Genomic DNA, 17,033 nt, shown 5'->3' on the forward strand with positions numbered 1-17,033 from the left:
TTCGGGAAGCGCTGAAGCCTGACGAAAGTGCTCCGTTTTTTAATCAGCATCGATTTCGTTCACTAAGCATCTATCACTCATTAATGCTTCGTACTATTCAAGAATATTACCAACAAATGGTACAACTATGGAATTGAGCACCCATTAGTTTACGCACTTGCAGCATCTGATCTAATTTAAATAGATTATGTTTGAAGGGGACAAGGAAAAGATAAATACAGAAGCCTATCTCACATAAATAAGGAAAAACGTTTAACCTTACTCGTCATTTTCACGTGACGAGGCCAGCAAAATCCTTATCTCCCAAGTGATAAATTGTTTATTGTGCTCTCTGACAGTAAACTCCAGGATTACCAGTGATATGCACCATAATGTTATGCTCCCCTTAAAATCTCTATCGTACGTAGAATGAATATGTGTACCACTTCAATAAAGTCTATATACCTATCTTAATTGGCGCAAATGGCTCTGAGCACTATGAGACTTAACATCTGAGGTCATCAGTCACCCATAACGTACGACTACATAAACCTAACTAACCTAAGGACATCATACACATCTATGCCCATGGCAGGATTCGAACCTGCGACGCAGCGGTCGCGCGGTTCCAGACTGAAGCGCCTAGAACCGCTCGGCCACTCGGGCCTGCCTTACCTTAATTATTTTGTCATTAATTTCTGTGTCAATTTTATTTTGACGAGAATGCTAATCCTTCAAATTTAAAGAGTAAAGTGTCACGTTGAGGCTTTGGTATGCTTTCAGGTAAAATCCCACTTTCTTTTAAACGAAAAGCAGCTCTGTATTTGTTCGCTGTTATGCGATTTCCAGCAATTCGCGATCACGGAAAAATAGTGAAATTTGGGTTTTTTCTGCGATTTAGGTGGTGGACAAGCCAACCGCAACTTTTGTCCAATGTCTCTTTCACATAAAGGAGGAAATATGTTTAATCTTGTTCGTCTTGTTCGTATGGGCAGCCAACAGTGTCTTTGCTTCTCAGCGTTTGGCGCCTCCTGCTTCTGCACGTTCCCATATTTCTTCGGAAGATAGCTCGGGCGATCCGCAACCAACATCAGAAATTGCTAGAAACGAACAGTAGTCAGTGCCAGAGGAAAAGAGAACCACTTTAACAGCATTAAATCGACATTAAATCAAGAAACAGTGGATGTGTGTTTTACGAAGCTTCTGCCTAACAAAAGAATTCACTAGGCAGACGTCGCACAACTGGAGACTGTGGTCAAAGATTACAATGAAGTGCCAAAGTCATGTGGCACCTCCTAATAGCGTGCCGGACTGACTTTTTCCCGGCGTAGTGTAGCGTGTTGACGCGGTATGGACTCAACAACTCGTCGGCAGTCCCATGCAAAAATAGTGAATCATAATTGCGAAAATGCAGTATTTTGTGCACGAACTAACCTCTCTATTATGTTTCATAAGTGTTCGATGGGATTCATGTCGGGTGACCTGCGAGGCAAAAACATTCGCTCGAATTTTCCAGAATGTTCTTCAAACCCATTATGGCCTGGCTACATGTCGCATTGTCATCCATACAAATTCAATTGTTTTTTGGAAACTTGAAGTCCATGAATGGCTGCAAATGGTCTCCAAGTAGACGAATATAAGCACTCAATGATCGGTTCATTTGGATCAAAGGACAGAGGACGTTTTTGTTAAGACTGTTCATGCCATTATGGAGTCACCACCTGCTTGCACAGTGCCTTGTTGACAATTTGAGTCCTTGGCTTCGGCGGTTCTGCGGCACACTATAACCCTACTGTCAGCTCTTAAGAACTGAAATCGAAACCCATGTTACGAGGCCACGCTTTTCCAGTCGCTAGAGTCCAGCCGATATGGTTACGAAAAGCAGAGACATTGCAGGCTATGTCGTGCTGTTAGCAAAGTCGGTCGTCTGCTGCCATAGAACATTAACGCCAAATTTCACGTACTGTCCTAACGGATACTTTCCTACACCCCTCAATGATTTCTACAGTTAATTCACGTAGTGTTGCTTGTCTTTTAGCTCTGACAAATCTACGCAAACGCCGCTGCTCTCGGTCATGAAGTGAAGGCCGTCGGCCAGTGCATTGTCTGTGGTGAGAGGCAATGCCTGAAATATGGTATTCTCAGCAGATTCTTGACACTGGATCCCAAAATACTGAATTCCCTTACTATTTTCGAAATGGAATATCCCATGAGTCTAGCCCCGTGTTCAAAGTCAGCTAATTCCCGTCGTGCGGTCTTCTTGTAAACGTTTTCGCCGGCCAGTGTGGTCGAACGGTTCTAGGCGCTACAGTCTGGAACCGCGCGACCGCTACGGTCGCAGGTTCCAATCTCGCCTCGGGCATGGATGTGTGTGGTGTCTTTAGGTTAGTTAGGTTTAAGTAGTTCTGAGTTCTAGGGGACTGATGACCTCGGATGTTAAAGTCTCAGAGCCATTTGAAACGTTTTCACATGAATCACCTGAGTACCAACGACAATTCCGCCAATGCACTGCCCTTTCACACCTTGTGTACACGATTCTATCGCCATGTATGGGAATATCGCTATCCCATGACTTTTGTCACCTTAGCATATTTCCCATTTAGCACAGCTGACAGCAAGCATTTTCAAAGTTCGAAGGTATTCTGACAATGAGTGGCCCTTACAGAATGTAACAACAATACGTCATGACAGTGGAAGCGGTGAAAACCAAGCGGTTGTGTTTACATTGGACGGGCAGACTTTAATCAGAAATGATACCTAGTTTTTGGTGGCAGCACACTTTGTTAAAGACCTGACTCTGGCATCTTCCCTGGGAAGAAAAAGCTTTAAATATGATTAAAAGTACATATCAAGAACTGAGACGTATTAACAGTCAACGGGGCGCTGAAGAAAAATAATCGTGCGCGTAGTAGATACCGAGAGTGCTGGTAATACTGTGGCGGCTGTAAGACACATGGGATCGAAACGCAGTCCTCATTTGCAAACAGTTGTTCTAAATGGCCTCGAGCACATCCAACTCATTCTGAATAAAGTGGAAGAAACTGTTGAATTTTTTTAAAAGAAAACTGAAAAATGTGCAGGAACTGTTGAAAGATACTAAAGCAGGATACCACCATTAGGCGGAGTTCATCCTCTGATATGCTGCAAAGAATAGCTGAAGAGAAGAATTCTCTCATTTCTCTTATACCCATCAAGTAACCGGATCATCCAAATTTGACCACAGACGACACTGTAAATTTAACACAAGCCTGTGAAAGTTTCCGAAGATTGTACTGAGGAAATGGGCAGTGAAAGGATGGCCACTGCCTGGAAAGTTATATTCGTCTTTCGCTCGTTGAAAAAATTATGTTACTAATTTAGAGATAAACCGGTGATTTCACAGAACAGACGAACATACAGTTTTCGCAGACGCAAATTTTTAAACCCCCGTTCAAATTATTTATATTTTCTGGCAAAAAATCTGGCGAGAAAGTAAAATCAAACCTGACCAGGCATTGTGTGAAACAGGTGATTGCCGCATCCACTGCCGCTGTGATAATCCCTGTTCTAGTCACCGAATCTACTTCTTGTCTCTGGGTTGAATATGATGAGGTGCTCTCTTAGTTGCAGAGTAATCCACATCCGAGAGCTGATGCAGCAGTGGAAGTGGACAAATGTTTGCAAGAACCCCTACTACGTGGGCAAGGCAATCAATTTTAATGGTGGTCTGAAACATAATCAGTATTCCTTTCTGTCATTGACTTTGCAAAATTGCGACTGCGTATTGTTCTAACCTCCACACCGTGTGAAAGACTATTCTCGAAGGTAGGACACCTTATAACAGACAAGAAAAATGATCTGGCAGGAGCAAAGAGTCTTTAAACTGTGATCTCCAAGCATTCCCTCAGAAGTGCTAGCGAATCAGTTTATTTTTATTCATGTAAGTATATTTTTAATTTAGTTACGCTCATCTGATAAGAGCCATTTAGTGTATCTAATTATTTAAATATGTGTATGAGATAAACATTCCTACAACGAGGATTCTCTTTCGGCCGTGGACTCTGCTCATGCTTTAATTCCAGAGTTACTAGGTAAGCTTTTTACTTTCATGCTTGTTGTCCTCGGACTGTTACTTCTTCGTTTATAGGAGAGTCGTTCAATTAGTAAAGCCCCACATTTTTTTCTTAGAATATATTGTTAAGAGTCAGAATTTGGTGACAATATACATCAACATGTCTTCTCCATGTCTCATTTTCCTACGTAGTCTCCATCACGTTCTATGGCCGTACGCTAACGTCGTGGAAGAGCATGTATTTCCTGCTGGTAAAAGCTCTTGTCCTGTGGGCGTAGATATGTTTCCACTGCATAATTGATACTCTCGTCGTCTTCAAAGTGTACTCCCCGTAGAGAATCTTTAGGCAGGCGAAAGAGATGGAAGTCCGAGTGAGGTAGGGTGGATGAGGCAGTGATGTCCAACCCAATTTGGCGATGTGTTACCACTTTCTCAGACTTGCGTGTGCGTTATCCTGTTGAAGCAACATTTCTGATGGCTTCTTGTTCTATCAAACTTGACTTTATTCAATGTCTTCACGTATGCCTCTGAATTGGTTTTGACTCTCTTGACGTAACATCCGCGGGAATGGCGCCATCACAGAAGACTGTTACCATGGCATTTTCAGCAGTCGTTGTTGTCTTGAATTTCTTCATTCGTGGTGAGTGAGGATGATGCCACTCCGTGGACTGCCTTTTTGTTTCCATCGGAAAATGGTGCATCCAGATTTCGTCCCCCGTAACGATACGTGACAGAAAGGCCTCTCCGTCGGTCTCAAAACGCTCCAACTATTCAGATGAAATGGCCTTTTTTTTTAATCTTGTGGTCTGCTGTGAGCATTCGTTTCACCCATTGTGAGCACCTCTTTGAATATCCGAGATACCCGCTCACTGCAGACGCACTTCCAATGCTGACCGACAGCTATAGAGCCAATTGTCGAGTTGTGATACGCCGGTCTACATAAATAATGACATCCGCCCGATTCAGCGTGTCTGGAGGAGTTGCTGTGACAGGACGTCCCGAGCTTGGCTGATCATGGAGCTCTGTTTCTGCATTTCCTGAGGATGTAACTTCCTTTACCCATCGCCCAAGTGTATGTACTCCTATCAACTGCAACATCGCCACACGCTGCACACAAACGTTCATTGATGTTCACCACGGTTTCTTTTTCTGCACACAAGAATTCAATAACAGCGTGCTGCTTGTAGACGCTATTTTGACACTGTACTATGGCTCTGCTATCTGCCAAGAGGGTTCGAAACTTCACCGGCGCACAGAACTAGCATCAAATGTGAAGCACCAACAAGGATGTTTGTCTATGTATATTAATGGCTTTTTTTTAAAATGTGAGAAATTACTCACTGAATGACCCTGGTATCTTCAATGGCATAATACTACAGCTGACAGACAGGATGGAACTGTGAAGTGAAGAGGGAATGCGTGACGCAGAGCCGATGTAGAGGAAGAGGGAAAGAAAATGAGTGAACAAGCCACAGCAAAATTGAATAGGTTGTGAATCTTATGAAGTGTGATAAGCGTGAAATGTCTGAAAGCCAAGTTCACTGAAATTGTGTGGTTACTTCACACTTCTTAGGAGTGAAGCGTTCATTTTGAACGAATCAATCATAACTTACCGGTCACTAGTGGACAAGATAAACCAATCACAAATCTGTCGTCGTAAGTGGGCTGGTGGCAAAATGTTAAGATAGCGCAGTGGGCGTCAACGATCAGTTTCCGAAGAGACAATAGTGAATCCGTGTATGAAGTTCGACCTCGTGTGAAAGGGAACAGTTTGTTGGAAACTACCTCGTATGAAGCACAGACGCAGTGTCACGTTAACTTCAAAATCAGATATAAGAGTCTGCGATCGGTTTCTGAAGCAGAAACACGTGATTCGAATTTGCGTCGGAAATATGATCTCGTGTTGATCTCTTAACAGCGTGTGAAGTATTTATGTAAGACTTTTGACGATGCTCGGGAAACAACGATCAGCTTCCGGAAACTTTGCTGCGAACATTAACAGTAGACTGGCTTTCGGAATAGTTTTCTTGATTTTGTGATTCTATGACCAAAAGAAAATCAAGTGGCTTCACATTATTTCGAAATTCTCATTTTTATTGCGAGTAGCATTGAAATATTCTCAACTTACAACTGTTATGCGCTGTGTATTGGATACACGTCAGGCCTTGCTGCCAGCGGAGAAGAAACCAATCGGGAAGACGACTACGAGTCATCTTCACGACAAAAGAGGTAAGCAGGTTGCCTCCAGTTGTGCTAGTAGAAGTGGGCGTGGATGTTACATACGAAAATCCACGACATATGTTACACCTGGTATAATATTTTGGTTGAAAGTATTACATTCAGGTTACAATTTACATCTTTTGGGAAAACAACGAATAGACACTTGCCGTCCCTTGCGTGGGGTAGTAGTTTGAACAAGTGCTGCCCTAATAATTACTGCAGCTTAACTTTTGAGATGACCCAAGAAAGAAAAATCCAGAGGATTCTCAGGCGATCTTCGAGGCCCAGAAACTGCCTCGACCTATCCATCCTGTGCCATACAGACGCGTGAGATCTCTCCTTACATCAGCAGCAAAATGCACCTGTGTCCCACCATGCTTGTACCACATTTCCCAATCTTTACCACGGTATAACAGGCTGTCGGTGAAACGTGAGCCCAATTTGATGGCGACGTAGTCGAAAAGTTTAAATTTAATTTACATTGACACTAACCAGGAAAATATTTCATACTGAAGTCAGTCACACTAATAATCACATTATCTCGGAAATGGCACATTTTTCGGACCCACGTTTATCAGAACATGTTTTGTTAGAAGCGGTTATATGGGGCAAAAAAAGAAAAAAAAGTGCAGAAAATACGGGCTCCAAAATGCATACTTAACGGCTATGAGCACTTTTTCACTTTCGATACTGTGAAACACATACCGTCTACTGCAAATTCTTTGCTTTCCGTATTTTGGTACGAGGTAGCATGGACCACCTTGGCATGTGCTGTCTCACTACGGGGTGTGCGTCAGGGAAGACGGGAGTGGACCTACGATGTAAGTGTCGTAGCAAGGGCAGGCGACGTTCCTGTAGAGTGGCGGTGATACTGGGTAGCTTCACGGACCGTCTCCTTTGTCGCTTAAGCAGTCGGCACACGGACCGTGCTGTCAAACGTTAACGTTAAGCGTGCCAAGTTCAACGTGCTGCTGAACGCTCAGGAACGATGTGACTTCTGCATACGGTACGTGGGCCCCAACGTGGTGTACGCGATCGCAACGCACTCCAGCGGCAGTTGAGGGATGTTTCTAGTTCGTAAATCACAGTGTTTGCTAAACGGGCCAGCGTAAAATTTCCACGTTAGCTCTATTAAAACTCACATTTCCTCCATCTTCCACGAAAAGGGAAGTGCTATGTCCAATCAATAAGGACACAGGGTTATAAAACTTCCATTACAAACAGTGCGGTGCAAATTTGGAATATTTCTCCGCATAATAATAATAAATAATGTTTATTATTTCATCATTCCCACGTTTTAGTATAACCCCAAAGTCAGTCTTACTTGATCACTGTTCCTACCCAGTAGCAGAACCTTTGCAACATGTGAATTACGAAGCGTAAGCAAAATATCTTTATACAAGTAGCGCGAGCTGTCTAGTAGATTAAGCCAATCGAACAGTCACCCCTCAAAAAAAGGTGAACTTATATTTACATAACATCAAATATAATAGTGTATACTTATATTAAACTAATAATAAAGTATCAGAACCTAATAAAAACGGTAATGTTAGGAAAAAAAGAATCTGGAAGTATCTAGACGCAAACCACCGCCCCGACAGTTAACTTTTTACAAGTCGGTGACTCTATCCATTACGCTAAACCTATAACAATATCTCCGTACGACAGATAGTTTCTTACTCCATGCTGGAAACCGTAATCGTAGATAATTACTAATTGAAATTTAATTTTAACAAGTTGTACCAAGAACAATGCGTTGTGGGTGGATCTTCAGTGTGCCGGTGTCTTTAAATAGCTTACTCTCATAATACGTAAGTTACAATAATTCTTTTGCCACGAATATGATGTTTCCCATTAATTTATTGGAACGGATCACACAGTTAACAGCGGGTTTTCCAGTGATTCTCAATTTGCAGGTGCTCAGAAACGGCATATATACACTCCTGGAAATTGAAATAAGAACACCGTGAATTCATTGTCCCAGGAAGGGGAAACTTTATTGAGACATTCCTGGGGTCAGATACATCACATGATCACACTGACAGAACCACAGGCACATAGACACAGGCAACAGAGCATGCACAATGTCGGCACTAGTACAGTGTATATCCACCTTTCGCAGCAATGCAGGCTGCTATTCTCCCATGGAGACGATCGTAGAGATGCTGGATGTAGTCCTGTGGAACGGCTTGCCATGCCATTTCCACCTGGCGCCTCAGTTGGACCAGCGTTCGTGCTGGACGTGCAGACCGCGTGAGACGACGCTTCATCCAGTCCCAAACATGCTCAATGGGGGACAGATCCGGAGATCTTGCTGGCCAGGGTAGTTGACTTACACCTTCTTGAGCACGTTGGGTGGCACGGGATACATGCGGACGTGCATTGTCCTGTTGGAACAGCAAGTTCCCTTGCCGGTCTAGGAATGGTAGAACGATGGGTTCGATGACGGTTTGGATGTACTGTGCACTATTCAGTGTCCCCTCGACGATCACCAGAGGTGTACGGCCAGTGTAGGAGATCGCTCCCCACACCATGATGCCGGGTGTTACCCTGTGTGCCTCGGTCGTATGCAGTCCTGATTGTGGCGCTCACCTGCACGGCGCCAAACACGCATACGACCATCATTGGCACCAAGGCAGAAGCGACTCTCATCGCTGAAGACGACACATCTCCATTCGTCCCTCCATTCACGCCTGTCGCGACACCACTGTAGGCGGGCTGCACGATGTTGGGGCGTGAGCGGAAGACGGCCTAACGGTGTGCGGGACCGTAGCCCAGCTTCATGGAGATGGTTGCGAATGGCCCTCGCCGATACCCCAGGAGCAACAGTGTCCCTAATTTGCTGGGAAGTGGCGGTGCGGTCCCCTACGGCACTGCGTAGGATCCTACGGTCTTGTCGTGCATCGGTGCGTCGCTGCGGTCCGGTCCCAGGTCGACGGGCACGTGCACCTTCCGCCGACCACTGGCGACAACATCGATGTACTGTGGAGACCTCACGCCCCACGTGTTGAGCAATTCGGCGGTACGTCCACCCGGCCTTCCGCATGCCCACTATACGCCCTCGCTCAAAGTCCGTCAACTGCACATACGGTTCACGTCCACGCTGTCGCGACATGCTACCAGTGTTAAAGACTGCGATGGAGCTCCGTATGCCACGGCAAACTGGCTGACACTGACGGCGGCGGTGCACAAATGCTGCGCAGCTAGCGCCATTCGACGGCTAACACCGCGGTTCCTGGTGTGTCCGCTGTGCCATGCGTGTGATCATTGCTTGTACAGCCCTCTCGCAGTGTCCGGAGCAAGTATGGTGGGTCTGACACACCGGTGTCAATGTGTTCTTTTTTCCATTTCCAGGAGTGTAAAAATAGGCTTGAAATGAATGCCAATATGGCGCCTCACAACTCGTAATGAAGACAGACGGCGTGCGTGTGACGTAGGTGGCGTTGTGCTATCTCATTGGTCAACGCTCAGTCGCACGCTCAGAATATCTGACATGCCAGATATTGCTCTGCACGTTCGGAAAGATTCCCACGCCATGACGTCAGAAACCTGGCACGCTCAACGCTTTAGTCCCTCCACGTTGCTCCTAAAATGTTTCGTAAGCACAGGAGACGATAGGCGCTGAGCCTACATTCTCGTTTGGCTTATGATGTCCAGGTCTGAGCACAATACAACGGTATGCTCAGCACACATGCTTGATAGACGAGAATGTTTTTGTTCACCGTAATGTGTTTGTTCCCTCATGTTCTTGTGCTCAGCTTGTGTTGGTTTTCTGGCTTTGGGTGTCACTTCTCAAAGGGGTGATTTACATTGTGTTTCACTGCCACGCGTCTGCCAGGGCGAGCGTCACCTCGCTTGAAGAGTGGAAATGTCGAGCGATCGGAGTGCCAATTCTTCAAAAAACGGACTTTCAGTGCAGTTACGTTCTTGGCATTATGATACATGTTCCTAGAATTGTTCCAAGTTCCATATCTATATCTACATCTACGTGATTACTCTGCTATTCACAATAAAGTGCTTGGCAGAGGGTTCAATGAACCACCTTCACGCTGTCTCTCTACTTTTCCACTCTCGAGCGGCACGTGGGAAAAACGAGCGTTTAAATTTTTCTGTGCGAGCCCTGTTTTGTCTTATTTTATCGTGATGACCATTTCTCCCTATGTAGGTAGGCTCCCTATGTAGGTGGGTGCCAACAGAACGATTTCGCAATCCGAGGAGAAAACTGGTGATTGCGATTTCATGAGAAGATCCCGTCTCAAAGGAAAACGCCTTTGTTTTAATGACTGCCACTCCAATTCACGTATCATGTCTGTGACACTATCTACCTTATTTCGCGATAATACAAAACGAGCTGCCCTTCTTTGTACTTTTTCGATGTCATCCGTCAATCCCACCTGGTGCGGATCCCACACCGCATAGCAATAATCCAGAATAGGGCGGACAAGCGTGATGTAAGCAGTCTCTTTAGTAGACCTGTTGCGTCTTCTAAGTGTTCTGCCAATGAATCGCAGTCTTTGGTTTGCTCTACCCACAATATTATCTATGTGATCGTTCCTATTTAGGTTATTTGTCATTGTAATCCCTAAGTATTTAGTTGAATTTACAGCCTTCAGATTTGTGTGACTTAACGCGTAATCGAAATTTAGCTGATTTCTTTTACTACTCATGTGAATAACTTCACACTTTTCTTTATTCAGGATCAATTGCCACTTTTCGCATGATGCAGATATCTCATCTAAATCATTTTGCAAGTCGTTTTGATCATCTGATGACTGTACAAGACGGTATATGACAGCATCACATGCAAAAAATCTAAGACGGCTACTCAGATTGTCTCTTGTGTCGTTAATATAGACCAGGAACAATAGAGAGCCTATAACAGTTCCTTGGGGAATGCAGGATATTACTCCTATTTTACTCGATGACTTTCCGTCTATTACATATCAGGGAAACATCCATTACTTGATGCCACATGGCCTTTGTACCCCCCTCTGGAGTTACAAGTGCCATGCGTGAATTCCTTCCCCATTTACTTGATGCATGTATTCTGTGGTGTCAGTGTGTATGTAAGTTTTTTAGTTATATCAGTGAAGGATCTTCGTAATGGAAAGAAGGCAATTAGAGTTTCAAAACTAGTAAAAAAGTTGGAGACAGAGGTAATGAGCGTTTTAAAAATGGTGTTAAGTTGGAGAATTATTTAATTAACGTTTCAAAAAAAAAAAGCTAAAGAAGTTGGAAGAAGAGGTAATTAGCATTTCAAAAGTAGTAAAAAAGTTGGAAAACAAACAAAACGTGTGTCTGGAAAACATTATGGACAGCACTTTGAGCTTCACAGTAAACCTTTCAACATTTGATAGGAAAAGGTTTTCCTCGATTGTAGTTCTGCTGCTTGTATTACCATTGTATCTCTGTACTTGTATTACCACAAAAAAGCGTAATGTCTCAGTACTAACAGCACTTCATACAAATATTTTGTTGGTGGCACATAGAACCAGTCAGTTCCTGGCTTGGCACCTATAATCTTCTTACTAAATTATTTATTTTTCAATTTATCTTATTATTATTACTATTATTATTATTAATAATTATATTACTGTGATGAGGTGGGCAGCACAGTTCTGTGGTGTGAGAATACCTTCTCAGTGTTTTGGATACAAGTAAGTTACGTACAAAAAGAGATACATTGGTTTGTGATTTTTCTGACACACGCGAGGTTTGACACAACGTTCGGCATTTCCACTCCTCGTTTATCACTGCACGTCGGTGGGCCCCGTTTCTAAAGCCGTCGTCACACGGGACGAGGCAGCTAACGTTGACGCGCACGCAGAAGGGATGTCCAACGTCATAAGAGACAGCTGCGTCCGCACACGGGACGAGCTGGTTAACGTGATTTTGTGCTCTGAGCACTCTGCAGTGGCACTCGTCGGCTTTATTTGGCCCGCAATCAATACAGTTTGTTCGCGAAAATGGACGCGCGTAAAATTCCTGCCTTAACTTTATTAAGACGTACTTTTCTTCCCTTGTCTATGCACTAGTCGTGTTGTCTTGTATGTGGTATACATCAATAAAAACTACAATGCCCGTGAACAGGTAGTAAGACAGAAAGGGAAGACACGTGTCCAGGTTAGTGAGGAGATCAGTTTCGTGAGGACATCAGCTTATAAGTGTTCAACAAGTCGAACAAACTCACTCCACACAGAGAACGCACATGTATTTATATAAATTTAAGTATTACAGAAATTAATGCTACTAATTTCGTAGAGAGGTCCCACAATACTTGGAAAGCTTGAAGGCGAAGAAAAATTAATTAGGTACTACAGGACTCGAATACTATACCAACCTAATCTCTGCATTATAACATGATGCTTCTACACACTGTTGCAGTCTGTAGCGTCGATATAAGATCCTTTGTACTTTATGTTATAGTTTCCTATAAGCTTTAATCGCTGATATGTTATTAATTTACATTTAATTATAACAAATCCTAACAAGATGACTCGTTTTTCACGAATCTTTAAATGTGCCATAGGCTTAAGACAGCTTCCTGTGATATCATGCGAGTTAGAATGCGATAGTAACTAAATACGAAAGTATTTAACCACGAATATGACATTTTCTGTCATACACAATAACAATTCGTTCTCGTGACATTCGGTGTGCTTGCCTATATTCATAGGGTTGTCCAGTAAGTGATGCCAGTGGAGAACTACCGCAGCACGGAATGCACGGACGTCATTCTTATTTTACGAAATTAACAATAACTGCACAAAGTGTTTGTGCAGTGACGCACTGCTGATGGGATTTCCCTGGACCTCGCACTCACACTGGCAGAGCCGCGCCTGTTGCGTGCATCGCAGCATAAACGCGCTCGTGTGGCCGCAGCCTGACGATACAAACGGTGAACTGGGTGTACAACGTAACACCCACAAAATACGGCCATCTATTGAATAATAAAAGTACAACATGGCGTCTTGCTTTCTGTGGGCCTGAAGTTTTCTGTTTGTTACGGAGAGGCCGTTTTTGATTGCTATTGGTTCTATTTTATGTGACACGTCGCCGAAATATCGTTGAACTTATTTTACGTTTCACGTGAGGAAATGGCTCCTCAACGAGAAACAGCAGGAAGTGACGTCACAAAACTCATCCCGTGTGCCGACGGCTTATCAGATTGTTCACCTGCAGGCTATCGGTGAGACATTCCAATAGCATGGAGTCTCAAGCGTACAGTAATGACATTCCCTGGCAAATCGTGCCCATTTCTGTGGTTGGCGTGACTGAATTGTTGACGCTCGGTCTCAGTTCCAAGCACTTCGCGCTTTTTTGGCGCTTACGAAGACTTTCTTCGCCCTCCTCTTGATGTCTTGCTACAGAAATTTTCACAGTTACCTTTGGGATGCCGGTTGCTTCTCCACTCGGAGCTATCGAGAGACCACATTCCGATATGCAGACAATGCGGCCGTAGTTACCTCTGGGGGAAAAAAACATGGTCCGGAACGAAGGTCTTCCCTATATTCATTTCCTCTTTTTTTATACTGCTGTTGAGGTATCTAGCGTTCAGGAAATCTCTCGCTGGAATGCCAGAAGGAATGAGCGCTCAGGTATCGGGTTCATTGACGAGAACGAGCATGAAGTGGAGCTGTGCCCAGGTGCGATTTCTATCAGCTAAATGCGAAAGATAATATTGACCGTGACTTTATCTTTCCACGCAAAACACTTGGACAATCTCACAGGGTGTTACAGAAATATTACAAGATGCTGCTAGGAGGTTCTTTGGAACACCCCCCTGGGCGTAATGAATGAAACGAGCGGCATATCTACGGTTACCAAGAAGGAGCGGATTGCTATAAAAATGATAAGGGGGCACAATTTCTTCAGATGACCTTCTTTTCCAGTGTTACGTCTACCTGTTCGCCTCATCAGCGTGAGACTACAGTTGTACGACTTGTCTCCTTTCCTAGATATTCAAAGGCAGTAGTTCTCAGTATATGGAAAGAGAGGCTGAAGATATTCGTACTTCTACAAACACATGATTAAAAAAAAAGAAAAAAGAAAAACTTTATTCATGGTAAGGGAACCCGTGTGCAGATCCTGAACATCCAGATCATACAGAGGACAAACGGATATCGCATCGAGATATTCATGTGGCAACAGTACCTATCGGTTAATGCTAGTGCAGCAGCTATTCTAAACAGCAGGCCATATGAAGAAACCAGTTATGACTTTGCCTGATCGGCTATGCTGGACTCTATTTAAAAATAACAGCTCGATGTAGTCAGAGGTTCGAGCCGCACACGTCTGCTTTCATGCAACTCAGCTAACTCGCTGCAAATAATTCAAAAATGTTCATATGTGTGTGAATTATTATGGGACTTAACTGCTTGGTCATCAGTGCCTAAGCTTACACACTACTTGAACCAAATTATCCTAAGGACAAACACACACACCCAAGCCCTAGGGAGGACTCGAACCTCTGCCGGAACCAGCCGCACAGTCCATGACTGCAGCGTCTGAGACCGCTCGTCTAATCCCGCGCGGCTGCAAATAATTGCCTGTTGCTGTGATCCTGCAGTTAAATAGTAGATGTACTGGCTTGAATTGCGAATTAATAAAATACACCGAAATATAAAAGATAAATTAATAATTTAAAAAAACTGCTGTTTTCCAATGTCTTTAATAGATGTAGATGACAGAGTATTATGCTGAATAATGTTTATTTAAGAAAGAGCATCTCAAATGAACGGAAAGTAGTCTATGATAGTCGCATATAATACAGACATAAATACTCTTCTAAAATACAATAAAGTTACAAAACTGTTATCAAATATACGCGAAAACTGCTACCATTTCTTGATCACAGTACACGAAATTTTCACCAGCTAAAAACAGCTCAGAGTTCAACATGAGGTTTTCAATTCAACACACACAATACGAAGAATAGTGTAAAGCTATTCACTCGAAAAGCCCCAGTCTCAAATGGACATTTTGTTCCGCTACTGCTTGCGTTTCCATTGGCTGAACGCCGTACCCACAGAAAAAAAAAAATCGTTCTTAAGCTATAAATAGAAAATCTGATTGAATCTAATGATTTCCCAGACTAAACTAACATATTACAACAATAGATAAATAAAGAAATTTTATTAGCATTCACTCACTTTCAGACCATTCACAATCAGCGTAAGTAAAGCTTTGTCTACATCTACATCTACATGACTACTCTGCAATTCACACCCAAGTGCTTGGCACAGGGTTCATCGAACCACAATCATACTATCTCTCTACCATTCCACTCCCTAACAGCGCGAGGGAAAAACGAACACCTAAACCTTTCTGTTCGAGCTCTGATTTCTCTTATTTTGTTTTGATGATCATTCCTACCTATGTAGGTTGGGCTCAAGAAAATATTTTCGCATTCGGAAGAGAAAATTGGTGACTGAAATTTCGTAAAAAGGTCTCGCCACGACGAAAAACGTCTTTGCTGTAATGACTTCCATCCCAACTCGCGTATCATATCTGCCAAACTCTCTCCCCTATTACGTGATAATACAAAACGAGCTGCCCTTTTTTGCACCCTTTCGATGTCCTCCGTCAATCCCACCTGGTAATATTCTAACAGAGGACGAACGAGTGTAGTGTAAGCTGTCTCTTTAGTAGACTTGTTGCATCTTTTAAGTATCCTGCTAATGAAACGCAACCTTTGGCTCGCCTTCCCCACAAATTATCTATGTGGTCCTTCCAACTGAAGTTGTTCGTAATTTTAACACCCAGGTACTTAGCTGAATTGACACCCTTGAGAATTGTACTATTTATCGAGTAATCGAATTCCAACGGATTTCTTTTGGAACTCATGTGGATCACCTCACACTTTTCGTTATTTAGCGTCAACTTCCACCTGCCACACCATACAGCAATCTTTTCTAAATCGCTTTGCAACTGATACTGGCCTTCGGATGACCTTACAAGACGGTAAATTACAGCATCATCTGCGAACAACCTAAGAGAACTGCTCAGATTGTCACCCAGGTCGTTTCCATAATTAAATAAACCATTATTCTTGCACAAATGTACTCACAATAGATAACACACATTGCCCTTGAATATTGTTGACACAATTATTTATGTCTTCTTAACGGAAATGTCTTTTGATTCTATTTTCAGTTGTGGTGTCAGCTAGCACATGATACTGAACAGTTCTAAATTAGCATTGCAGTCAACATTTAAATAAAGTTACTGGCCAAATAGTAAACTATTCAGTAAACAAATATAAAAGTATGACAAAATGTGAGGTATTCATGCTGCATTCATTTGGATTGTGGAGAATACGATGTTCTGACAAACATTTGCATAATGAAAAAGATACAAAAAACCATTGTAAATCAATAAATCACATTAGACCCAGATACTTTGCTTTTAGCAATAATAGCTATAGGGAAATGCTATCATCTGAGATATCGTTTGCTAAAATTGCATGAAGCGATTCAAAGTTGTTAATTCACAGGTTCATTTTGTAAAGGTTTATAGACTGTGATGATTAAAGCTGAAGAAATTTGAATACTGATGTGTCACTGGATGCACCTCATTTATCTGAGATCAACAGTGGTTTGATTTGCTTTCATACTTGACTATGAATTATTGCAGATACTTGAAGAGCTGTAAGAAGCCATCTTCCAGCTTGCCTGTCACTCCGCCATTTCTTGGAGCATTGTCTCGTGCATAAAGGCCATTTGGGCAGGAGCCGTCCATATTCCCAGCTTAGCTGCTCTACTGGCCATTAAAATTACTACAC

Source organism: Schistocerca gregaria, chromosome 4 (genome assembly GCF_023897955.1).
Source record: "Schistocerca gregaria isolate iqSchGreg1 chromosome 4, iqSchGreg1.2, whole genome shotgun sequence".
NCBI lineage: Eukaryota > Metazoa > Arthropoda > Insecta > Orthoptera > Acrididae > Schistocerca > Schistocerca gregaria.